We start from the raw sequence: 27,910 nt of genomic DNA, 5'->3' as shown, positions 1-27,910 counted from the left end.
TATTTCCAGAGAGATAGCCGGATGAGCAATATAATGACACATGCCAGAGCCAGTACAGTAAGGGAATTGCCACTGGCAGGTAACAGAAATAATTCATTTCAGTTTACAATTTGAGCAGATGAATAAAGGCAGAAGAAGATACTGTGAAATACATTTCAGGTCATATCGGCAAACTGGTTTGTTTGTAAAACATCAGTATGAACACGAAATCGAAGCAGAACTAAAATGCATTAATGTATATTCTTTCCCCTTTCCCGGGACAAAATGAATTAAACTACAGGTGTGATAGCACCCTTGTGGCACTCCGCTACATTTCTGAGACTAAATGCAGCCTCAGTCGTCAGTTAGGGCTTCCCTAAAACGTCTTTGCATCTTAGAATATTTTCATCATTAAAACAATGAATACACTCCCTGTCCTGGGGGCTATTTCCAGTTCCAATCTAAAATTAACTTCTTTTGAACTTTTTCAGACTTCCACCTTTGCTCCCCTAAACTGTAATCGGGGCTTTAAGCCAGAACTTCTGAGTTATCTAATGGCAGCAGTTCCCGTGTCAGGCGGACTGCCAAAGGGACACATTATAAAATCTTGACTTAGGCATTTCATTTGTATTCAGGGAAGAGAATACCTTCCCTCTAAAAGTTTGCCTCAGGTACTGTGGAAACACAGTGTGTCCTTGACTGAAATTTATCCCCATTGATTTTTACAGGCTCCCTGCACTGTAAGATCCCATTTTCCAAACAGATTTAATGTCGCATTTGTTGTTACGAGTCTGAAGCCGGGCGGATGAGATTTAGATATGTGGCCCCGCGGAGTTTTGTGAGCAATGTGTAAAATTCTATGCTGTGTGGGTCAGTAAGAGAGCCCAACCTGTCAGTCACCGGCCACCTTCTGTTTTCTCTCACCGGATGATTGTCTGTGCTTCCTCATGCTGAGCACGGCACGTCCGTCAAGTGTTTGTACACGTCCTCCGTCCTGCACGTGTGCTCACGCATGCGTTTCTATGTGCACGACAAGTATTTGTCTTTGACGTGTGTGTATGTGCATTGCCGCTGCTTAGAAAGCGGTGCCACTTAGTTGCAAGGATGAACTCGAGACCTTTACTGACAGCCTGAGAGACAGAAATGATGCGATGTAAATTGCTGGTGACCGCCTTGGTTTCTTTCCCAACTCCATCACTAAATGACAGAGGATGATTATCAATCAGCTGTCAGTGGCTGCTGGATGCTGCTGACATTTATGGTCCACTCTCTGTATCTTCTGAATTTCCATACACTATACAGTAGACTTCTGTCACTCGAATGGATGAATTAATGAATGCAATTTCACAAGCAAAACGTGTGAAGTGTGTGTAGTGTCTTCTTAAGGCCAATTTCCCTTCCATTCTTTTTACTTTGACTGTACAGAAGGATTCAAGAAACATAAGAGTCTTGACATTATTCATTCTAGAGGCTTGACTTGGCTCATTGGGACATGTGACATGTTTGTTCCATCTAGTAGAGTAGTCATCTATACATGAAGAAACAATACATTTCAGGATCTCCAGCCTGAGACCAGCGGCATTACCTCACTGGTAAAGAGATCAGACTAGATTCTGACTCGTCTCCCGGGCCAAGACGTTAAATCTAAATCTGAGGCTGCCTTTCAAGCGCATATGCTCGAGCTCTGACGGAGTGCCATTACTCCTGTGGCTTGGCCGCCACTAAATTACAGACCATCAGCGAATGGCCAATCTACCACCGCATGTGATTGTTACCCCTCTGTTCTACTCCGGGATTTACAACCTGTTGCTTGTGTGTAATTCAGAATGATTAAGGCCGTTTATTAGTCCCAGACTCCTGACTGTCGTACGATAATCAATCAGATACTTTACAGGTCCAGCAGCACACTCTGACAAGGTTAAATTACACTTCTGATTTCTCATCATTCTGACTTAAAAACCTCTCATGAATCACACATTGAGTTATTGCAGGCCTTGTAAAGGAACATGTACATGTGAGCATTTATATTTTGCACATGCACATTTCATTTGAAACAAATAAAACTCTTAAAATGCACATTTTATTGGATTTCATCCTTGAATTATGACATACTCATACTTGACATTCTTCCTACTGTATGTTGCTTACATGCAATACATACAATAGAGTATAGGATGTAGAGTCAAGGCATTATGGCTTAAAGTGATCACATGTGAATTCATAAATCCAGATTATCACCTGAACTAATTATGTCTTAAAAATGTCTGTCAACCAGATTTTATGGAAACGCATGTTTTTCAGATACAAGATATTCAGATATCAGGTGAAAACATGTCCACAAAACGAATGTATTACGTTCTGCCTGTGATTGTTATACTGTGGCTAAGAGCGCAACATCCTTCAACTGAGTGCTTTTGTTTTGAAAGCTGAATTTGTTACTATTGTGTTAATAATTGAACATGCATGCTTTCAGAGAGGAATAAGAAGGGGGAAATATTGCTGTGCATACATTAAAGGGATAGCTGGTTTATTCAGACAGAAGATGTTTCAGTTTCTCTGTTGATACGTGGTCTGAGGTCGAGATGCACCGAACGCTTTTCAAATCGGTGCATCTCTAGTCTGTGGTCACACGGAGCCGCCCAACAACAAACATTTCCAGTCACAAAAAAAGAAAAGAAGATACATCTTTCCTGTATGCTGTAAGGTTGATTATCCTCTTAGGTCTCTTAATCAGTTTGGAACAGTTTGTTTTAATTGGATGGTAGTTTATTACCGTTCACTGGGACTCATATCTTGCCAACTACCTCTCTCACCTTTGGCATGATATGCAGATGAGCCCCGATCAGCTCATTAGCCACAGTGAGGTGAACATGAATGGCATGCAGTTGTAGCGTAGGTCTTACTTCCAAATATTCAAAGTAGGAGTTGGGCGCCAGACAGGAGAATAATCTCACTTCTACCCTGTTACTTTAAGAAAATGTTACTTTGAACCAGTTGGAGAGATGCCCCCAATTAAGTCTGCTGTATTTTACCCAAATATAAGTAATCAAATCAAAAGTGTAGAGTTTATACTCAAATACTTACACACAAAATGTCCATTAAATCAAGAGAAACACAATTACTGAGTTCAGATAACAAAATCAAATGTCCCTTAAGTAATTAAATCAAAGGAGGACTCCAGATGAATGTCAATCTGTTTGTTAAAGAGATGTGGTGTGTGTGTGTGTGTGTGTGTGTGTGTGTGTGTGTGTGTGTGTGTGTGTGTGTGTGTGTGTGTGCGTGTGTGTGTGCGCGTGCGCGCGTGTGTGCGTGCGTGTGTTGAACTGTTTCAGTTCAAGGTTTGTGGGTCTGGAGGCAGGCTGTTCATTTCAGTCCCGTGCAGTTCAGTGTGTACATGTGTCTGTGTCAATGAAAGCAGTTCATGTCAATCCATGTGAGTTCAGTGTGTGTGTGGGTGTTTTTGAGGAAATTGAAGGAGAGTTGCAGTAGAGGGAACTCATCTTAATGGCCAAACGAAGGCCAGGAGGCCCACCGTTGCATCCAAGCAGGTCCAAGCTGTAGCTGAACAAGATTCTGCAAACCAGCTGCTCCCGGGATCAGCACACCTCCACCAAAGCAGTTCACAAAACAGAAACTGAATAATACTTTAGTTATCTCCTCCTTTAGCCACTCTCCCTCCTCTCTCTGTGCTGCTTCTGTTACTTGATTCCCCCTCTTCCCCCAGCTCACGTGTTTCTTTCATCCCCTCACTTTCACCACCTTCTTTTCCTGTCAGGGTGGAAAAGGGCTATTCTGTGCATGTCTTTCTTCTCTCCCTTTCTGCTACACAGTGATGTCTCTTTTTGCGTTGTAAAACAAAGGCCAATCAAAGCCAACTTTACAAATCGAAAAGATAATCTGAGGTTCTCCCCGGCCCCTGGCTTTTATGAGACTACAAAGCAGTGAGTTTTAATCCACCCTCAGCCGTCCCTCTGTGTCCGTCCTTATCACTTGCATTCCTGATCCCTGATTTGCAAATGACTCATCCTATTCCCTGAACCTTTTTGGGGTTCAACACATTCAGGTACTCTTCATTTTTGGTGCCTCAGGCAAATATGCAAATGAGCGTATTTCTAATTACATAAACATAAAATCTAATTGTGCGCTTTAAAGCGCTGAATCTGAAGCTATTTTTCTATTCATTTAAATGGTCTTAATAAAGGCAGAAGGCAGATTGGAAACTCTTAAGGCACAGATAGAGAAGCACTTTCATGAAAAGATATGGATCAAAGAGCAGGTCCTGCTGTTTGAAGCTTGATGCAGTCACTCTTCCTGTTTTAGAAAATGATAGCGCACTCACTAAAAGCATTGGCTGAGGGAAGGCAGCAGTGCCCCCTCCTCATCTCCGTCCCCCTCTGCATCTCTGTGTCTGCATCTCTCGACAACAAAGACGCAGCTTTCATATCTCGCACTTCCATCCGGGAGGTGTGCGGGAAGTAAAGTGGCATTTGTGGATGACACATAGTTTGAAGTTAAATGCTCCTCAAAAATAGCAGAGTTTCTAATTTCTTTGATTTTGTTCTGTTTCGGTCTGAATCCCTTGATCAAGTGGAGCGGCGTCAGTCTGCGCTGTAATAAATCGAAGTGGATGGAGGCGCGGAGCAGAGTGGGAGCTCTTCAGTCATAGAGAGACTTTTCATAAAAAGCTTCCAGTGCAAACACGATGGCACAGAACAAAGAACAGGCCCTGTCGTTTGAAGCTTGGCACAGTCTTTTTTGGGGGGGAAATTGCAGACACACACACACACACACACACACACACACACACACACACACACACACACACACACACACACACGCACACACACTAAAACTATCCACTCTCTCCTGCTCCCATTGCCCCTTCCTCTGTCTGGTCTCTGACTTTCTTCACAGATACACAAGTTCAACATAAAAAGAGTTCCGCTGGGGGAAAGAATGACATCTTGATGTTTTACAGTTTGACACAACACATTTTTGTAAAAGTAAAAGGAAGCAGCTGAAGACGAGACAGCAGTCCTTTCTGTGTGTCATCATGTCCAGACACGAAAGCAGCTTTGACATGCCTCACCCTTCTATCGGGATGACAAGGAGACTAGGAAACATGTTTCAGCAGGTTCAATTAAATGTTTCACTGTCACTGTAAAAAAGCAGCTCTACTACAGCAGCAAATAAGAGATAATAATGAGAAATAAGTTCCCACCAAAATCTGTTATCACGATATACATCATTTCATATCTCAATACCGATATATATTACCGAGATTGCATGTTATCTGGTAATTCAAACAAGTAAACAGTCTATATAAAATAACCACAAAGGTTTGTATAATCTTGTGTGATTTAATACTTGCCAACTGGAAAGTACTGAGTATCTTCTCTTTCAATTAAGAACATGCGAAATAATCAGAATATCCGAGAAATTTGAGCTAGTATGTAGTACTTGTTATTATTTAAATGTCATGGTGTATCACAATTTGATTATATTGACAGATGATAAATTATCATATTGAGTTAAAAAATTCACACTCAGAAACATTAAGGGTTAAAGATGGAACAAAAAGAAACATCAGAAGATATTTATTTATTTATTCATCAAATATTTGATTTTGTCATTGAAGCTGTTTTGACAAAAACGAGTAAATAGATTATATGAAGTTACCTCTCAACTAGTGAGGAAAGAGTCTGGAAGACTTTCAAATCAGGGAGTACAAAGTATGAAATAAATACACACAATTATACATCATATTTTTTGTTGTTTTGATGGTAACGTGATATGTTGCAGCAAAGTGCTGTCCCATTCATATTTACACCATCTCAAGCCCTCACAGCCTCTCACACTCACTCACTTACCAGGTGACGTCAGTAAGTCCTTGAGGGTTCAGGGTTTGAGGCTTTAGGGCCAGAGACAGGGAACTATGACCTGTTTCACTTCCTAACACTAGCTCTAAGCAGCTTATAAGCCATTATTAAAACTACCAATGCCAATATTTAAATACAAATACAATCATTTATTTGCTAATCATGTGATTAGGTATATAGATCACAATTACAGTAAAAAGATAATATTTAGAATTTTGGACAGTTTACATTTACTTCGGGACGGAAATTATGCCACACAGTTGCCGTAGCAGTGCTCTACCCCTTCAGAAGCCTTTGCAGGAAAAACGAATATACTATGATACTGTTACCGTGATATCAATTTTAGGCCATACTGTGCGTAGCCCTGGTGGTACCATGTCTGTTTACAAATGCGGAATGATAAAATCACATCTTTAGAGGAAACAAGGAAAAAAAAATGCTCTGCTGCTCCGGTACAAGTATTTTCTCTGTTCTGGGTCCATTTCTTCTACTCTTCGTCTCACCACCCCCCCCAACAGCTTTTCTTATTTGCCCTCCTGTGACCCCTCTTGACCCTCTTGTGTCCGTCCCATCTTTCCTCCCCAAAAGTATCTTTACTCCACCTCTTCCTCACTCCTCCCAACTCCTCGTTTTTCTTTCCCACCCCTTCCATTCGCCATCAAGTGTGAAATGAGAGCGCAATGAGTTGACTTTGAGAGCAGCGAGGATGAGAGCGAGTGGTCTGTCACAGGAGAATGAACTTAACAGGCCTGTCAACCCCAAATCCCCGACCCCGTCCAACCACCACCACCAACACACACTCACCTCCGCACACCTCGGTCCGTCAGTCACAGAAAAGTCTGCAGTGACGCAGGGGCCACGGATTGGTTGCCTATTGATCACAATCAAACCAGCCATCCAGGCAGCTGGAGGAGTCGCTGGTACAGTAGGCCCCGCATCTGACTGAGAATCCCTGATGAAGACGGTGGTGAACAATGCATAGGCACACACACACACACACACACACACACACACACACACACACACAGAACCCTGCATGGATTTATCCGTGCAATGCTCACACACGCACACATCAACAATTCTGCCAAGGCTTCTCTGCATTTTCAAATTGGTTTACCCTCCTGACTAAAACTCCAATACGCTCACACAAAATGATAACTAGGCGCAGTAATTGGATTTTAAGGAGAAATGGTTTCATCCAAGGCTGTCGTTGCGAAGCAATTTCCCAATCTAAAGCGGCAATAAATATTGATATAAATTGCTGACATAATATGTAAAGTCATAAAATGTGAATAATGTGGGGTGGCAGTAAAGTCCAAGGAAAAGCAAATGTGAACAAGCCCCGTTAGTTTCAAGCTTGCCACCTGAAGCTAATCAATACACCTGCTTGAGGTCTCAAACCCAATTCATCAATAGCACATGAACAGTTCACAATGTTTGGCAGTGTCTTGGCCACACACACACACACACACACACACACACACACTAAATAGTGACATATCACAGAGGACAGATGCATTCCTCTACCATGACAGACGTGGCGCTCGTGTCAAAAAGCTAATTCCCTCTTAGATGAAAGAAAGGAAGAAATAAATGAAGAAAGCAGAAAGGAGTGAGCCTTAACCCGAGAGCAGGAAATAAATTAAGAGAGGTCATTCTACTATGCACTTTGAAATGTAAGGTATTAATTTGCTATGATAGGTGACTAATATTAGAGATGACATTAAAAAAACAGATAAGGAAGATGTGAGAATTCTGTAGCTGGTTGTGATGAATGCTTTCTGCAGAGTTCTCTCTTTGTATGGCGTGTTAATATGAAGCGCGTTCACAGCTTGGTGGCATGCACTGGACTTCTAACATTAGTAAGATTATTTTCAAATGTTGTGTAATCATTTGTCACCACAAGGCCCATTAGTATCTGATCTAGGTTCTGATCCAGACACAGGCTCTCATTCACGTTTGCTTAAGAGTTGAGATTGAAAACTCATTCTCGTCTTTGAAACATTAGCTGACAACCCCCCCCCCCCCCCAAAAAAAAATGAAGAATGTCAAGAATGAATTTTAAATGTCAAAATTCAAGTTGCTATGAATAAGAAGCCCTTAAGGTGCTCAGAGAAATGTCAATTTGAACATTTAAAAAAATCAATGACCGCTGGGTAAACTCCATTTTCTGAGGAACAGTCAGTGTGATATTATTGACAACTACTAATGGACTTCTCTGTGATTTTTTTATTTTGTTATTTTTTTTTGGCAACAGCTGTTTCTAAGGTCAAGAATGAGCTTTCAATCTCAACTTAACTTTCAAACACTAGGGTTTGATTGGTTGACTCATCAAAAACACTGGTGTGTGTGTGTGTGTGTGTGTGTGTGTGTGCGCGTGTGTGTGTGTGTGTGTGTGTGTGCGAGTGCGTGTTGAAACCTTATTTTGCTCACATGACTCTTCAGGAATGCTTAATATACTTATGATGGGCAGGTCTATTTTTATTCCACCCATGCCATGGAAATCAGAATCAGAACCGTTTATTGCCATGGCTATGGTCAGAGACCACTCTATTTCAATTGTCATATCACTCATAACTATTACAGCGGTACCTGTCACAGTGTGAGATTGTACAATTTGTGGTTAAAAATATAGAGCCAGAAAGTCCTCATTGCACACGGCTGTTTGTATTGACCTTAGATCTGACTGCACACTGTGGCCATGAAATATTCTCCGGAAAAACAAAAAAAACAATCCATGTGACAAACGTGCTTCATCCCTCAAGAGAACTCCTCTGTTCACCTTCTGACAGACAAGCCGCTGACCCTTGGTGGAGTCCTTAAATGTTTTATTATGGGATATTTATCTTACATTTAGATTACATTAGAGACATTCATAGCTATGTACAGTAAATCAGGTCCTATATTATACTTACATACACCTTGCTGGTGTTTTGTATTGGGATTTTTTCCTGTCTTTGCCTTTTGCAGCGCGTTGTTAAAAGGACAAACCAATTTATACTGAGTTTCACAATAACAAGGAAGCAGTCACAGAAGAAGACAAGACGGTAGACAGGAAGAATTCAGAACTAATTGTAGCCATCATTATTCCATAAGATATTAGTTTATAATACAACCTACGTTTTTAGACCAAAGAATCTATTTTTGATTGAACTTCATTATTTCCTCAAACCTGTCAACCTCTTGACTCCATCTGGGGAAATGGTTTAAAAATACTTTACATTTCTTTTGCTTCTTTGCAGCCTGTCTCCGCTCGCTTTGCTTCACTCAGTCCCCTCTGATTTTGGCAGGACTTTGATAATGTGAATAATCAGATGAGCTGGGCCTGTGAGCCAGCCTTGAAAGCGGGCTATGCCAATTCAGCCAGTAAATCATTTTAACACGGCTGTGGAGAGGGATGAGTCCACACTGAAAGTGTGCTTACAATAAAGATTGGAGCACTGTGTGATCTGAAGAACATAGCATAAAAGAAATGAAATAGAATTGCGTCAGGAGATTGAAATATTATAATTCGGTTGCATTAAGAAAGAAGTTGTTTTTTTTGTGTGGCCGGAGGTTTTCAGGTTGTCCTTCGATCCCATTCTCGGAAACGCAAAATCTCAGGAACGCCTCAAGGGAGTTACTTTAAATTTGGCACAAACGTCCACTTGGATGACAATTTCCCCACAAATGTCGAGAAGGATAAAATGATGAATTTGTGACATTTTGGACAGACATGGAAGCAAACTGCCACTTGAAACACTGGTTGGCGGAGGCATACAACCACAAGCTGGGTTGGAAATCAGCAAAGAATCCCTTTAAACTTGCAGGATACCCAGCATTGACTCGGGATCAACGATTTTGGCTTTTCTATCAGTGCAACCATTACTTACATTTTTACAGCTGTTTTAAGCTGTGTGCACCTACTGCTGTTTATATTCAACATATTCATTAAAGGAGCCGTATTTAATATTCAGACCATTGATATAGCAGCAAACAACTATTTAATTTGTAAAGATAGCGGAGTAACATCTTCCTGAGCTGAGAATGAGGTCGCTCTCCCTCTGTGTGTGCTGTAATCTGAGCTTCTCCTTACTTTGTTGGTGCAGCCGGTCATGCTTGCTTTTATTGCATGTTGGTGCGTGTGAGCATGCCCCACTGGCTATAGCTCACGGCCGACCGCTCTGCACTGCTCTTATTCAGTGTTCACAGCTGATAACGCCGTCCCGACCGACAGCGTCCACGCGGAAGCGTAGCATCCACCCTCCGGCCCCTCCTCAGTTAAACACTGGTAGCTCTGACAGCACTTTTGCTGTAGTTTGCACTCTTGAGAGGCAATAGAAATGCTCCCAGTCTCAGATCCTGCACCTTCAACAAACACCTGCACCATTGTTCCTTTTAACATTGACACGAGGTGACTGATGGACATGTGCAGTGTACTTTGTATGAGCCTGAGTGACCTGATAAACTATTGTTAAATCTGTGGCATCAGGACTTCAATAGTCTTAGTATGATGGATTAACAGCAAATAATCATCCTCAACAACTTAAACAACAAAAAACCTAACGCATAAAACTTTGCTCAAGTCCTACCGATGCGTTTAGAGTTCATAGCTGTAACACATCCTCTCAGAGTTATAACACAGTAAATGGGAGCAACACCGCGTGTCTCTGTTTCTGGAGCAGTTCGACGTGTGTTTTGCTTCAACATCCATTGCCTGTTTTTGAGAGAAATGCAACATGAATATCTTTCCTCTTTCTCTTCCTGAGCCGGTGAGGAAGAGAAGAAAAGATACAATGTGACAAGCAACCGGAGCCAAGAATATAAAAGTAATCCTAGATTACAGATGAGAGAAAGGGGAGAAGATGACTGAGTCATGGATAAGATGAAAGAATTGTTGAAGAAGCAATTCCGTGGGGGAGGAACAGGGAGAGCGATGGTGGATGGGAGTAGGGTGAGAAACAAGAGGATGTATATAAAGTCCTCCGGCATGTCTCTTGTGTAATTATTTAGGTATTGTATATGGATTATCTATTTTTGCTTCTACATGTCAGCACACAGTTTTGAGTAGGTGTGAGCCTTTACACAGTACATGTACTGTACATTATGTATATACAGTAACAAGTGTGTGTGTTTCTGAGTACACATTTATTTTTCATAGCCAATAACCCGGGTGAAGAACAAAGCTATTACCTTTCCACTGATTTGTTTTGTTACATCCCAAGATGGAGAATATTTAAGGAATGGTACTTATGAGGGAGGAAAGTGTGCTCAGATGTTGTTGTTTTTTTGATCATATCTACAGTATGAATTATCGATGCATTAGTGTGTATCAACCTGGAGAACAACTTGAAATGTATAGAGTGCTCTGTAAAAAAAAAACCATCCCCCCAAGGTCTGAGCTTCAAGCTTTCCGCTATACAGTTTCTCATCAAAGGAGGGTTGAGGTTTATGTAAGCCTTGGACGTGGATCATTTCCCTTCACAGTTATTTATGAAGTTGTTTCGAAATACACAATGATTCGCAGGTGTACTCCTCTGCGAATACAAAGGGTAAAGAATTCCCACAGTATTTTTAAACGTGTGCATGTGCTGAGACTGTCTCTTCACTAAAGACATGGAACACAGCTCGCTGTCAAAGGATCTTCTTTCATTATGTGCTTCTGGATGTCTGATTTAACTTTAACCCTTTAGCTTTAAATATACTTCTTTTTATTTGATGTTTCTTTAAAATGTCCTCACATAAATTTCAGAATAATCAGACCACAAACATAAAATATTATCATGCTAAGGGCACCAAATTATTCACGAGTTTATGTTCGTGGCGAGGGGTAAGATCATGAAGGTGGTGAGATGTTATTTTTGTGAACATTGGAGGTTATTAATACACAGCAGGCGTCCAGATGAAGTTGCAGCGCGGTAGCAGGTGGTTTAGATGCAAGCGTTTGCGAGCACACGTAAAATACAAAAGTGTGTATTACAACTACGAGAACAAGTCGTGGATTAGACATCAAAGAGCAGCAGGATAAGCACGCAGCATCGGTCCACTCGCAGCTTAATCAGTGCTTCATGGCAGATATTGTAATTCTACAGTAACATGTAATGGGTTTTTGTTAACTGCGTTGGAGAGCGGAGGAGATCATATTCATTAATCATCAATCAGACATGGCCTCTAACTGGGAGGCAACGGGGGTGGGAAAAAGAAAACAGTAACATGCAGGGAAAATGCATTTAAAAAGGAATCATATAATGCGGTAACATACTTATAATATGTTTATCTATTTTTTTAAAAGCTATTATTGTCTTTATGTTTTTAATAACTAAGTGTGTTTCCTTCCGTCCAATGGTGCAGTGTCTATAGAAATGACTCACTTCCCCTCCGGCTTTTTTTTGTATTTTATATTATGCAACTTGAAATCACAGCAGAATAATTAAGCGACAGCAGCAGAATAAAGAATAAAAGAAAGACAATTACAAGGAAGAAGATGGACCAATTGCATACGAAGTAAACAGGAAGACGAGACGAAGCAGAGTGAGGAAGAGGAGGAAGAGGAGGAGAAATGGAATCAGGAGAAAAGAAGAAGCAAACAAAGAAGACGGAAGAAGCACAAGAGGGAGATGAAGAATAAGTAGAAGAGGCGATGAAGAAGAAAAAAACGCGAGAAGGAAAAGTTATGTGACTAGCAATCATGTGTACGAGCTCTCTCCCAAAGGAACAAGCATTGAGTTTCAATCCAGCGGTCTTATTGAAAATATTAAGCAGGTGAGCATTTTCTTGAAATCTCATCCCAGAACAAGAAGAGAAAGAAGCAGATTAAAGAGTGGTGATGATCATGATGATGATGATGATGATGATTAAAGAGACGAGGTAGAAGAGTTAAGTTATAATTAGATGCCGAGACACAGATCATCTGTCAGGTTAGATATAATTGTCCAACTTTACTCTGTCAGACCTGAACTTACCAAGAAACACCAAACAGCCGCCTCGAAAAATCACCTGTGACGCTGGGTTTATTTAATGCTCGGTCTTCTCTAACACGGTTCGCAGCAGGAGCTCTGTGGATCTGTGGATCCCCACAGGCAGCTTATGTGTGTTAGTGTCAGAACTCAAGCTCAAAGAGACACCGGACATCTGAACACCATTTCAAACCCGTCAGTCCTGGACTTGAGGCCAGCTGAACTGAAAGTACATCTTCAGATGTAATAAGCTCCGCCTTTGTACACACACTGAATATCAAGTTGTCCAGGTGCCTCATTTATATTTCATATTCCCGGGATTCATCCTCTGTTTCACTGGAGTTGTTGGGGCCCTCCATAAATGGATAATTTTTTATTAACAACGGTTTGAAATTTGTTGGCCTGAAAGCCAACAGCAAAATGACACACACACACACACACACACACACACCAAAACAAAAAAACACCATAGATAAATAACAAAGTATTTGAGAGCAGCACTAAATAGGCTGATTTACTTGAATATCAAACACAGCAACCCTCGAGAACAGATGTAAATCACTGTTGTGCGCTGAAGCGAAATGTCTTTAGAACTATAAAAGCTGAATAAGTGAACATAATTTGGTCTTAAATTATCTTCAGTTTTATTCTCCCGCGAGTTGTTATCACACTCAGCTTTGGTTTCTGTTTTATGGGATAGGAAATGCCTTCTTTTTGGATGATAAGCAGAAACGTGAACTTCTGTGCATAGGAGACGGTCATATCATTTCTCCAGCTGAGAATCCTTTAGACCCTGTTTTGATCCCGTCGCGGGGATTCACACCCTGCAAACACCCACAATCTCTGGATTCCTCTTCGTTATGGAATAAACCATAGTTTTGTCACCATCTATCACCATGATATTTGTCATGACCTGAGCGCATACTTGAAAACCTACAGTGTCTGCACAACCCCGTGAACCTCAGACCTTGTATACTATGTGAAACTGTTCAGCCACACAAACGTGTGATGGCCAGCTGTCCCAATTTACTCCAAAAGTGTGATTCCACTCAGTGTCCTCGCCGTGCACTGGACCAAAGCACAATATATCACACTCTACACATCCATAAGTGACCAAGGCTATGCCATGTGGTACCTCCAGGCCATGATGGAACCAACATGTTCTCACACCTGGAACAAAAAACAAACCAAACAACCCATATTACTATTACATAAAGGTAATGGTCAGGGGGTATTTTTTGATCTGCCATCTGTTGTCATAAGATCGTATGAATGGGAATAACGGTGCACACATCTTGACAGTGTGTCCTTGAAGGCACGCATGGTGTTGCACTCAGTTGTAAGCACAGAAAGTGACCAAAGAAATGTGAGGAATGAAAAAAGATGATTTGCACGACTAATCATCCGCTCGGATCTCCTCCCAAAAGGTTTTACCGTATTGCACAATGTGTCTGCCTTTGTTTCTGATTGAGGACAGTCATTATTTTTATGACCACAAGAGGTCGCTTGCCAGGAAGATGTTAACATTGTCATTTAAGTGAACAAACAGCAGAAGCTGATGTTGTTTTTCTGTTTGAACCCTGCTCTCCCCCCCCCCCATGACTCATCTCTCCTCTCACACTGCAGTTCCTTTTGCACTTTATTCAGTTGTAGGATCTCACTCTGTTAATTGGCTCTCTTCTGACCACAAACTACTCTCCATAGTCTATCATGCATTCGGCTTTACCTTTGTTTTACTCCGTCTCCTGGGACTGCAAATCAATTTTGTTATCCATAATTCTCTGCACCCTTCCCACTTTCCAATGGATTTGTCACTCATGTAAAATGTTTCTGATTCTGTAAAACTCTGCGGGGAACCAGATTGTAATTCATTTTTCATATTGAACTTTGCCGGAGATCAACATCTCTTGGTTATAATGAGAATGCATCTCAACGGACTATAAATTATTTCCGAGTTCTTCAGTTCTCAGCTCCCGTGATGTGAAAATGCCAGCTTGCTCTTAAGAGAGCATCATTGCAATCAATTTCCTAATGCTAAAATGAAAATGTCAAGAACTTTCAATGTTAATTTGCCCAAAGGCCCTTGTGGTTCTGTTGAAGCTCATTATAATCTGTATACACCAGTATTGTATGTAACATTGGGGTCTGAACTTCACCCTAGCAGTTCTTTTTATCCAAAAATAAAAGCACTGGTCCTCTACAAACTCTTGCTTTACGTGACAGCATGAGAGAAAGGTGATCACCAGCCACTTTATTAGGTACACCTGTTCAACTGCCCCTTCTATGTTTCTATATTTAAATACACTTGCCATTTTTACAACATACTTGTTTTAAAGTACTGTTATCTGGTTGTTTGTGTACCATATGTTTTTGTACATTTTAATATGATTCTATTTTTAAATTATGTCTTGATTATTGCTTTTCATTGTTTATTGTTATGCATCATTCACCAAGTTAAATTCCTTGTATGTGTAACATACTTGGCGGTTCTGATTCTGATTACTCTAATCAGCCAATCACGTGGCAGCAACTCAAAGCATTTAGGCATGTGGACAAAGTCGAGACGATCTGCTCAAAGTTCAAACCAAGCATCGAAATGGGGATGAAGGATGATGTAAGCGACTTTAAATGTGGCATGGTTGTTGATGCCAGACAGGTTGGTTTGACTTGCTGATCTTCTGGGATTTTCTCGCACTACCATCTTTAGGTCTGATAGAGAATGGTCAAAAAAGGAGAAAATACCATTCTTGTCAGCTAAGAACAGGAAGCTGAGGCTACCATCGGCACCGGCTCGCCTAAATTGGACAAAAGGTGTTTGAAAAAAACGTTGATTTCTGCTGAGACATTCAGATGGTAGGGTCAGAATTTGGTGTGAACAACATAGAAGCATGGATCCATCCTTCCTTGTACAGTTTATGCTGGTGGTAGTGGTGTAACGGTGTGGGGGAGATTCCCGTGGCACACTTTGGGCACCTTATTGCCAAATTTAAGCATCATTTAAACGCCACAGCCTACCTACCTGAGTATTGTTGCTGACACAGTCCATCCCTTTATGGCCACAGTGTACCAGTCTTCTAATGGTTTCTTCCAGCAGGCTAACATGTCACAGAGCTCAACACATCTCTTCTTGAACATGACAATGTCATGTCGCCAACACGTCACCGGATCTCAATCTAATAGAGCACATTTGGGATGTGGAGTGATGGGAGATTTTCATCATGCATGTGCAGCCGTCAGAACTGCAGACACTGCGTGATGCTATCATGTCAATATGGACCAAAACCTGAGGAATGTCAAATTTTTATATTATTAACTTAACTTTAAGATTTATGCTTAAAATTGTTGACTATCTTTGCAACCATTATTTTACATTCATTTATATCTCTAATTCACAGTAATGATCCCAAGATTACTTATTAATATGTAAGTCCAACATTCACTCTCCGTTTTGCTTGTTTTTCGGTCGTCACCAAGTCGTGAGGGGAATATTTACCTCTTTAGCTGCTAACTGCTCGACTGTTTACCAGACAGGGGCATCGTGTTTAGTGCGCGCTGGTATTAAACTGAAGGTTTTTACAGCTTTGGCACGTATAATCAGATTTCTTGTCTACTTGTGTTTGCCGAGTGTATCACCAGTGTACCATTTATTGTGATTGTGTAAATGTGTGTTTTGCAATAATATAAAGCTGCTAATGATTGTAGCTGTTGAACGCATACCGCCTGAGGCCGGTCACCCCGGCTGAATAAGGCCTCCTCTCCACCTGTCTGATAAATAGCTCGGGCCCAATTCCCTCGCTTTGCTTTTTTATTTTTATGCCGTCGCCCGTCTTTGATGTCATCAGATAATTGCTCCTTTTAGAACTCGGAAAGGGCCACTCAGCGCTCACGGGATGGAAGAGTATCCATGGTGACAATCTTTGTTATTCCACACCGCAAACAACTGTTTATTGTGCCCCTGGAACAGGGAAACGCTTTCGAGTGGAGATACTGCACATCTGGGGCGGAGGAGAGAGGGAGACGGAGAGAGAGACAGACAGACGGAAAGAGAAAGGGAGAATAGGAAGAGACGAGAGGCAAACTGGAAAGATCACATTTGTGTGCGAGTGACGGAGAGAAAGACAGACAGGTGCCTAATGGATCGTTACTGCTCAGGGAGGAAAAGGAGAGCTTGGTGAGGGCTCAGCGAGGCTGCTGAAAGGAAAAACTAATTCGGAGGATTTCTTCCCTGTGTTCACAAAGGATCTTTATGTGCAGAGCATTGATCCTGACCAGGCAGGATGGATATTGATAACCGGCACTGGATCAATGTGCAAGAATGATACCTGTTGTTGACAGTAATGTTGCTCAAATTGAACATGTGGCTTATTAGAGCCACTTCTGCTGTACCAGCGCACTCCTGCTTTAGTCACCCTCTTCCTCATGTATTGCTATTATTAATGAATGCACACACCCACTATGTGGATGATTTGGGCTCAGCCATTTGTAAGGCTGTCATTCTGCTGTATCCCTCGGCCCCATCTGTCCCCCTCTCTTTTCTTGTATTAGACTTGATGACCGAGCTAAACTCCACGAATATGTCAAAGCACTTTGAATCACAATCCTCTTCTCACTCCACTGAAACAACCAAATTGGCCATCTCACATTGTGCAGTTATTACCTTTGGATATTGCCAAATGCAATTATGGCAGAAAATGCATGGCTGCCAGCTACGTGATTGACTTTTACTGGCTGCCGTATCAACTTTATTGTAACTCTACAAGGTAATATGAGTCATATTCTTAATGTGGCTGATTAATTTAAGAAGCACATATAGCGCCCAGTGAAACAAGTGAGCCCACAGCTAGAGTTTTACAGGACTATGAGACTGCTTTGTGTATCAAATATGTATTTTGTAAAACATAATTCTCTCTGATATATTACGCCTGTATTTCAAAGCCTACAGTTATTTGAAAGACAGCGGATGGATGACTGATCGACTGAGAATATTCACAGTAGGGTCAAATATAAGTTGGATGTAATGGAAAAATAAGACCTTCGGAGAAAAACAGACTCGGAAGAAGCTGATGGATTACATATTTTCGGTAAACAAGTTGGAAGCCGTATCGTGTGAAATTGCTCCCCGTCTACTGCCATCTGCGAACGATCTGCCCACATCATGTTTCTTGTTGTGCATGCTGAACCATTACCAGCAGCACTTATTTCAGTGGATCCTCCAAGATATCCCCGGGGTCTGGAACGGCAATCACTTCCCTGCACTGCATCTTAATGACAGAGGAGAGGACAGATTGTGGCTCTCTGAGGGGTCGGTAAGGGGAATGGTGAGAGGATTTGGGTAAAGTAGAGTGCAGTGGAGAGGAGACAAAGTTAAAAGAAGGATGGAGAGGGGAGGACGGAGAAGGTGTCAAGAGGAGGAGAAAAGTAAAGAAGGAAGGGGGAAATTATGATAACACAAGAAAATAGGAAAAGGGAGTAGCAACGATCATAACTTAGAGGATCTTACTATGTTTTCCTTATTCAGAACCGGGTCAGAGACACAGGCTGTACATATTGTAAAGCGCTCTGAGGCAAATTTGTAATTTTTCTTTTTGGGGCTATGCAGTATAAATAAAACCTACTAAACTTTAAAAGCAAAAACTAGAAGGAGACATGGAGAGAGGAGGAAAATAGGATAGAATTAGTGAGAGGGTGTCCTATGAAATGAAAGAGAATAATAGAGGGAGAACGAGAGCAAGTGAAAGATAATGACGGGAGGCTGCTGGAGCTGTAGAGGAAAAGTCAGGAGTGATAAAAAGAAGAGAGAAGTTCAGTGAAACCAGAATAAAGTATTCAGTGTTATGTGTGCAAGTGTGCAAGTGTGTTTGTGTTTTTATTTTTAGAGTGCACATGTGTGCTTGCACAAAGCAGGAAAGCCTGCGAGCATTTTAAGAGCCGAACAACTCGGGTTTCTTACAGAAGTCTCGCTCTCCCTCTGGAGTTTCACATGGTGAATTCACGTCAGTTTTGCGACGCATGAGTTTGGCAATCAGTGCAGTGTATTGTTCACACATCTCTGGTAATCCCGGTCTAGTCCTGCTGGATTAGTGCAGGAGATTCCTCTGATACTCGGTGTTGTTTGAGAGGAGAGAAAATGCTTTGGCTGAATCAGATATATCATGTCACTGTCTGCAGCCTCTGTCTGTTTGTCCTATAACTTGTCAATGCCGCTCATTCCAACTGACAGCTTTTCTTAAACATAGATTTTGCACTTGGGAACATGACAATATGTAAGGGCAGATGGCTCCAGCTTTACATCAAAGTAGAGCATTCAAAGGAAATGTGTGGTGTGTGTAATCATATTCACGATAGATTATCAGTCGGGCCGCTTGTCTGCATTATTCATATTTTTGTCAAACAGCATATTTTGTCCACTGTATACTTTCTCTGTTTCTGTAGTTTCCCTTCTTGTGTCATTAAGAGAGGAGACCTTTTGAGCGAAGCACTTCATTGCACTCCGTGTCAGGAATGGAAAATCATCTTTTACTGACATGTTCTTGAGTTGAATATATCCATTCAGTGGATTCCTACTCATCTGTAAAGATAAAGGGTTTTGAGGTTTACTAACAACAATCATCTTTTTGTGACATAAATAAAGAAAGAAATAGACTCATCCCCACTTCCTTTAACCCAAAGAGTTCAACCACATGTCATATGCATCATTTTGCATTACATGGTGGTCGGCCACTATGGATTAATAAACCGTCACGAGCACAACTACACATACAGGCAAAGCAAAAAGGCAGGGCAGTTCTCCTCATATTGCACATTTCCTTCACAGTGGCAATTCAAAGTGCTTCACAAATTACACAAAAAGAAGTTAAATAAATCATTAAAAGTAATGACAATAATGAACCATTAAGAGATTGATGAGTAGTTGTAAAACCAAAGAAGAGAGGAAAAAGCCTAATAAGGCAGGCTACTATACATGTTGTGCTAATATACATGTTGTGCTAACATACATGTTGTGCTAACATACATGTTGTGCTAATATACATGTTGTGCTAATATACATGTGCTAACATACATGTGCTAACATACATGTTGTGCTAATATACATGTTGTGCTAACATACATGTTGTGCTAATATACATGTTGTGCTAATATACATGTTGTGCTACTACAGTCTGCATACAACAATGCTGAGTTCTGCATCCTCACTGCCCCACCACACCCTCCACCTGCTCAGCCTCCTCCTCTATCAGTATCTGGTTGTGTGTTCAGGCGTTATGTTTCCGGATGATCTGTCCGGTCCCTTCTCATGGTCGCGTCATCTCAGGAACGCCTTGAGAACGTGTTATTTCTTCACAAACGTCGACTTGGACTCAATGATGAACTGATTCGAATTTGTTGGTCAAAGGTCACTGTGACCTCACACACTTTCTGGGCCATAACTCAAGAATTCATATGTTAATTACACCAATTTCACACAATTGCTAAAAGGTAAAAATTCTGTAATGACGACATTCTGGACAGAGATGAATGTAAACTGCAACATCACTGTTTGATGGAGGCATACATTTATTTTATTTTTGTCGTTTTTAAAAATGTTATTTCTACAGTGAGTCCAACCTCTGCAGTGTGAACTACCCGCCATTGTGACCAAAATAATGTTTTAGGATTTTCTACAGTTTAAATTTAGTGGTCTTGCCAAAAGCATTTTTTGTTTTCTTCTTCAAACGTTAACCAGCTGCGACACTTTTGCCATTTCTCATTAAATGTGGTCGTGACCCTTTTCTTCACGCTTCTTTCACCCCCTCCTCATGGTGATTGACAGCTTCAGTTGTGTCTTATCTACTGCTTTTTTTCTTCAGGCCCTTTGCCCATCCAACAGTTTAGCTGAATTTTTCTCCTTTAAGTACAACCCAATGCCACAAAGTGCAGTTTGAAGGCTACAGTGCAGTAGATAGTGAGAGGCAAGTCCATGGCACCAAAGTCATGCTGGAACCAGATCAGAGGACCTCTTGCACCAGTACGTGTGAGTGAGTGGTAGATTGCCTGTTCATTTCAACACATATGAAAGAAGAGAAGCTGACAGCATGAAATGTAAATCATAACTGAAATTCAAATATGATCCACTTGTGTGTGCGTGCATCACTTATGCATACATACAAACACACATGCACGTAAACCAACCGCTGCAAATCTTCTGTGAATCTTCTCGGAGAAGGAGGATTATTAGAGAATATATAATAATTAATGGGAACTGAGGCAGGCATACTTCATCAATATATATACAGGATCCATTCCAATTTTGTATATAGGTCTACTGTTCCCTCATTGTTTCTTCTTCTTTCTGCTTCTCATCCAAATGTGTTCACATATTCTTTGAATTATAGTTATTGATAATTAGAATATTTTATTATCCAATGATGGCTCAATTTGACCCTTAAATAAAAACAAATGCTGTCCCTAAATAGAAAGTGATGAACATAAATTCACTAACACCTCATATTGGCACATTTAATGCTTTTTAATAGATTATTATTCAGATGAGCAACAATGCAGAATAATTGCTTATCATCTCACCACCACTGATATACGTTTCTCTCTTTTTGTACAATGACGTGATGTATTGAGTTTCTGATACTATAATGTTGTGATGCTACTTGCTTTGTCAATTCAAACATTACACAGTGGCACTCTGTATTTTGGAGGATTAATATAGCTGGACTGGGATATATATCATGTTTGATATCTTGCATAACAATACAGAAAAAGTAAACTGATGCACTGAAACACAGTCACAATCATCATTTAGCTCACTCTCCTGAAAGTACATTTTTTTAATATAGCTATTTGTGTAATCTTTGAGACAATTGCCATAGCATGCTCTCTTAGAACATTTTATTTAAAAATGAATTATTCAAATTCGGTAATGCCAGATAACCCTGATACCCCGATGCTCTGATAAACATGATGCATTTCCTAATTTGATACAGGTGTTTTGTGTTGTATGCTATTGTATTTGAGATTTTGAGCCCAATTTTTGGGATACAACACATTGTGTATAGAGCTTTGCACATTCAAACTGCTAAATTGAACCAAAGCAGCCATAAAATACTTTAATAGAGCATGATATATACTGTATATATATATACATATTTTTTTTATTGATTTATTTGATAAGGGACAGTGCACATTAATAAAAACATTTCTGTAAATGCGCCAGAGTTAGCCAAAAGGCTATTTTTCATCTGTAGTCCCATATTGGTGTTGAAATCTGATCAAATGCTTGTAGCCAGCAGATGCTCTTGTACCAAATAGCTATGCCTCTCTTCAGGACTCTCTCTCCATCTGTCTCAAAAAACATTGAAAGGGTCTCTCAACATTTGAGACGAGAGGTCAGCTGACAGGCTCCGCTGCTCAGAAAAACGGAACAAGAGCGAAAGGTCAAGGATTTCTGCCAGCCAGACAGCAAGTGGGTGCTGCTCTTCTCTGACCTGTTTTTTTTTCTTTTGCTGTTGCTGTTAAGTGGAAAGTCTATGAGACTAGACTGTGGAGAGAGGAGAGGAGTGTTTGCTCGGGGGATAGTGAGAGAGGAGTAAAGAGGTGAAAATTGAAGAGCATGGGAGGTGCACAAAAAAAGAGATAAGGACGAAGGGGAGGGAGACAAGATACAAAGACCAGAAAGGGGGTTCGGGGTTGTGAGGATGATTCATGCGTATGCTCTGCATGGCTCCCGATCTCTCATTCCAGTCATTCTACTTCAATTGGCTGAAATCTATTTTGAATCCTTTATTGTTGTTGTTTTTTAAAAAGAAAGAAACAAGGGAGTCAGTTGAAAAAGAATAACAACTACGGTTAACAGAGGAAAAACAAAGGGAATCAGTTTGCTTTTAAATTATTTAAACAGCAACCCACTGTGGTTTGAGGCCAGGGCAGCTTAGAGGGGGGGGGAAGTTGTTAATGATACTGAAAAGTAGATTTTGATCAGGATGCCTCTCAAGACTCTTCCCTGTGGAGGTTTTCCAAGATTCCCCCAGCTGGGAAGAGACCTTGGGGCAGACTCAGAACACGCTGGAAGGATTACACATCCTACTGAAGAAGTCCTTGGGATCACATGCCAGATTTAATCACATCACATATTTATCAATAGCAGGCAGACTAGTAGCTGTGTGTTCCTCATACATATATATGGACCTTCCATATGCCTCTGATGTGACGCTGTGGTGCGAGCGCGGACGAACACATGGGTTTCTGTTTGCACAAACCGCCATGCATGACTACCCGCAGAGCGCTGTGCAAGCAGTCTGGTATACTATTAGTCTCTGTTAAATGCCATGGTCAGAGGATCATAAGATAAGCCCCCTGGCTGCTGTTAGCACTGCATGTAGCTAATTGGCCTCCTTTAGAGGCTCAGCTTTGCGAATGATGAAGTGTCAGCGAGCGCTTATCCTTTAGATTCGTGGAGCTGCAGCTGGGCTGTGACAGAGTCTAATGGATAGACTTTGCCAAGGGGACTGCTGCTGCTCTCCGCCAACGCATATACACAAATCACACGCACATCTACGCGAAATACAAATGAGAGCATGCCACCTTTACCTACACACACCCAGGCACACAGTGTGTTTACCGAGGTCTGATAATCCCTTATAGGCGTATTAAAACTGTCAGGGCGCCTGCTCATGTCCAGACACGACACATTCATATACAGTTCAACCACATGAGCAAATATATACAACACGTGCTGCTGTAAATTGGAGCGCATACTTTATGTATCCCATGCTTGAAGGGGTACTGCCTGTACATACATGTGCACGAAGCAGCAGCTTCCTCATCCCAAGCCTCGAGGCCCTCAGCTTAGCCTTGAGCCGGTACTCTGATTGTCCTTACACATGCCAAGGATCTCTTCCTTTGGTAACAAATACGCTTTCTGAGTGGTGCACGGGCTCTGAATTTTTGGCAAAAGCCTGAGGCCGAAGACAATATTTTAAGATCAAAACTAACTCTCTCTCTCTCTCTCTCTCTTTACTTTTTTTCTCTCTGTTTCTCTTTCTGTCTGTCTTTTGTTTTTGCATGTGTCCCCACATAGATGGTGGGGCCCTGTCCACCGTCTCCTTGCTTTAATTTATGGGCCCATATATCCATCACAAAGCATCAAGTAAGTGAAGCGATTGCAGACAAACAGCGGTAATGTAGCTCTCACCAAACATTAGTCAGTCGACCATCTCATGCAAATCTTTAAACCTCTCCCCACTGATAAGTGATGGCGAAGAAGTGCAGCTGATCAAATATTTCTCCCATCAGTCTCTTTGCCTGCTTGATCTGGACTTAACTTTATGACTGTATTTATGGGGGACAATATACACTTATTGGCATTGAGTCTAGATATCTCACTGTCTGTCCCTCTGTTAAATGAGGCGCCATCACTTTGTAGTGACAAAGAAATGGTAAAGGTTTTTGCGAACCAGACCCAATTAGGAACATCAGTGGGGCTCAGGGGAATATCTGTTTGTTTCTGTCTGCATAAGTGAGTGTGTTTATAACTGCCCAATTACTATGCACATCTTCTGCCAGTGTCAGTATCTTGTTGGCAATTAAGACAACATGACTGAAAGCAACCACGTTGTCTCAGAGGACAGAAAACAGCGAGCACTGAGATGATGTTGTTATTAAAGATCTATGAAGCAGCAATAAAGCCGATGTTACTGAGGGCGCAGACACTTGACTTCTAAAAAGCATGCTCAACTGATGGTGGTGGTGCATTATGGTTCGCAGAGACAAAGGGAGGAAATGTAAATGAATAAATAATATAAATCAAATGTGATGTCCCTGAGGCAAATAGCTGGCGTGTTAAGTTATTTATAGAAAGGCCGTGAACATATTTACAGGACACATGCTGGGATGCTGAGAAAATGCATTGCAAGAGTTGGCAGGAGATGAAACGAAGACAGGGGGCTTTTTGTTGTTGTTTTGAGTTAATTTAAAGGCAATAGATCTCACTCTTGGCAGATTTTGCCCGCTGACTGATACTGGAAATGATGCAATAAGCCAAGTGATGTTTCCTGTCTCTCTCTCTCTCTCTCCATTTGTCTCTCTGTCTCTCGCTCTCTGTTTCTGACTCCGTCTTCCAACACCGCCAACGAGGAGCTAGCGGCAATAAGATCCAAATTAAAACCTGCGTCATCTTCTTTTAGAACCACCACTACAGCTTTGAGAGAAACACGCACGCATTTCCTTTTGGTAACATCCGGCTAAAAACAACATAATCTGGGAGATAATTAGGTTAACTTTGGTCGTGTGGACCCGAATTCCACTTTTGGATCTCTAACAAACCAAATTGAAGTCAGAGTTTGTGCTAAAATTGAGTTGCGGAAATATTGGGATCTTTTACATAATAATTCTCCATTACAAGTGAAAGTCCTGCATTCAAAATGTCATTTAACTTTAGTAGAATTACACATGTATTAGCAGCAAATGGCAGCAGAATGGTTGTATCTGGTGAATCTGGAGCTATATTAACTATTCTATATACTAGCCAGTTTAATCTACAGTATAGATTAAATATCCATCTATTATTAACTGATCATATATATTGAATGCCTACATGTATGTAATATCTATATCAGAAAAGCTGTCCAATGAATAAAGCGTAATATATAGTACAACATGTAATGCATGAAATGAAATGTAGTGGAGTATAAAAAAGAAAAAAAAATGAAAATACTAGCACAAGAACATCAATATACTTTACAGTACTTTCCACCGCTGCTGTAATTTTATTTCATATTTCCATTTTTGCTTTTCAGCCTGTGCTTCTGTTTTTCATGTCAACCAACATTATAAGGATCGAATGTATTTTGCATCGCAATTGTGTATTCTGTCATGTAAGCATGTGAAGTCCTACTGCAGATAGTTCAGGACAGGAGAGGAAACCAAGACAGAGACAAACAGCTGATTTCTTCTTCTTCTTCTTTTTGAGAAAGATTGAAATACAGTCAGTTACTGTAAAAGCTTCGTGGACTGCGATAATTCATCGCTCGGCTTGTTTATTGGATTATTGTATTATTATGCACCATTGTTCCATTCTGTTTCATTTTGTGAAGTTACATTATGCGAGTAAAGATGATACAGTGCCAGCCATGTTTTTTTCATTTGTCCAAATCACTTTTTTTAGGACTCAGTGAATGATGAAACAAATTCAGTTTGTACAACCTGGCAACCACTACAGCGACAGAGGGTTGATGGTAGATACCTGCAGTATGATGGATCCAAGAAAACTCCGGTTTTATGGAAGTGAACAAATATCCCTTCAACTGCATACAAAAAACACAAAGACTGTCGCTTTGTCTAATGTGTGTTAGTAGAGAAAATGATTGTTTCATCAAGATACTTTATATACAGTTCAGTCAAAGTTCTGGTAAACAAATGCATATTCATGTTTTGTCTTTTTTCTCACATTTATTGTGTTGTAAAATGTTTGTTAATCAAACCTTTTTTGCGGCTTCAACACTTATATCTACAGTGAATGGGTGAAGACTTCTGAAACGTGACATGGGACCACAATCAAACCAAGCTTTTTTTGCCATGAGTCACAAACCAAAAATGGATCTGGACCACTGGTTTAATCTTAAAGAATGCATGGTATTTTTTAAGCTTTTATGTAAAATCCAAATCTGAAAAGAAGCTGTCAGAAAAAGTCGCAGCGTAAAAGCACAGCATTTCCCTCTAAAACACAGTGGAGATGTAGCATAAAATGGAAATACCTTAAAACAATGTCTCTAAGACTGGTAAGTAAATGTACTAAACTTTCCACCGCTGCTACGTCCAAACAACCAAATTTGTAGTTTTAAATGCAATTCCTGGGTTGACAAATTAGTGGTGAGCAGTAAACCAACATCCAGGCTTTTAAAAAATAAAAATAAAAAGTCCTCCCCCACTTCACTTTTTGGCAAAAGAGCAAATTGACATGCTCTTACTGTCCTGATAAGGTGAGAAATCCTTTTCTCTTCTTCTCTTTTGCCATTTAACTGTTGTAAGCTCAGGATAATGATGATGTTTAAACCACTGTTGATTGGGTTGGATGATGATGATGATGATGATGATGGATGGATGTGCTCCAGCTTTTATGTTACGCCGCTACTTGATGTACCTTGTTTTATGGCAGCGTGCGTCGTGTTTTATGTATTTTATTTATTATTCTTATGCATCTCATTTTCAGTCGGTGTGAGTTGTGTTTCACCTGGCTACAAGACAAATTTCCCCTTGAAGTTCAAATTGAAGTTGGGTGGGAGCTGTGAACTGGCATTTGGCCTTGTAAATAATGACAGATTTTAATTTCCCTCTGCCCCTCTTAACACACTCACACACACACTTTAAAAAGCCCTGAGTGAATGGAGCGGGGAAAAAAGGAGAATAAACGAAGCAGCGGCAGATGTTTGTCCGTCTCGCTTTAAAAAATGTCAACTGAGGTGAAGTGTTTCTCACTGACTGTGATACTAATAGCACTAGGCGCTGGAGCACGACTTTTCATCACGCTTATGCTTTTAGATTGTTTGTGAAAGAGGAAAGCGTCAGAAAGCACATGGTTTACTCTTACTGTTTGCTGTTGTCCTTGAACACGTGATGCCTGCCCTCCATCAAAGTGATGAGTTGGCGTGTTCATGCTGTGTGTGAGAGAGTGAGAAGATCTGAACACATATTTTGTTTTATCCATCAACGTTTGGACTATACCGCGGAACAGAAGTGATGAATCTGTTGTCCAAATGAGATAAACTAACATTTGTAGTAAAAAAAAAAAAAAGACCGTATCTGAAAACACCCAAACCGTAATCTCTCCATGTCAGAAGAATTTTTCTGGTGCTCTTCCCTCCCTGCCTCTCGCAGGCTTGGACGGAGAGAGAGAGAGAGAGAGCCTCCGGTGTGTGACGGGCTGTGGGCTGTGAGATCCTTGAAAAACAATCTGACAGATGAAAAAGACCCTGAAGTAGGATGGGGGCGAGGCAGAAAACATGTGTTGTGCTGAGTGTTCAGTCATATATATTTCTCTCTTACATTCTCCTCGTCTTTGCCTCTCTCCTCTTCCCATTGTCTTTCAAACCTTGTTTTTCACTCTCTGTCTTTTTTCTCTCTGTGTTGCTT

Source organism: Anarhichas minor, unplaced genomic scaffold (genome assembly GCF_050575085.1).
Source record: "Anarhichas minor isolate MPS153535 unplaced genomic scaffold, ASM5057508v1 ptg000025l, whole genome shotgun sequence".
NCBI lineage: Eukaryota > Metazoa > Chordata > Actinopteri > Perciformes > Anarhichadidae > Anarhichas > Anarhichas minor.
This window is presented reverse-complemented; position numbering follows the sequence as displayed.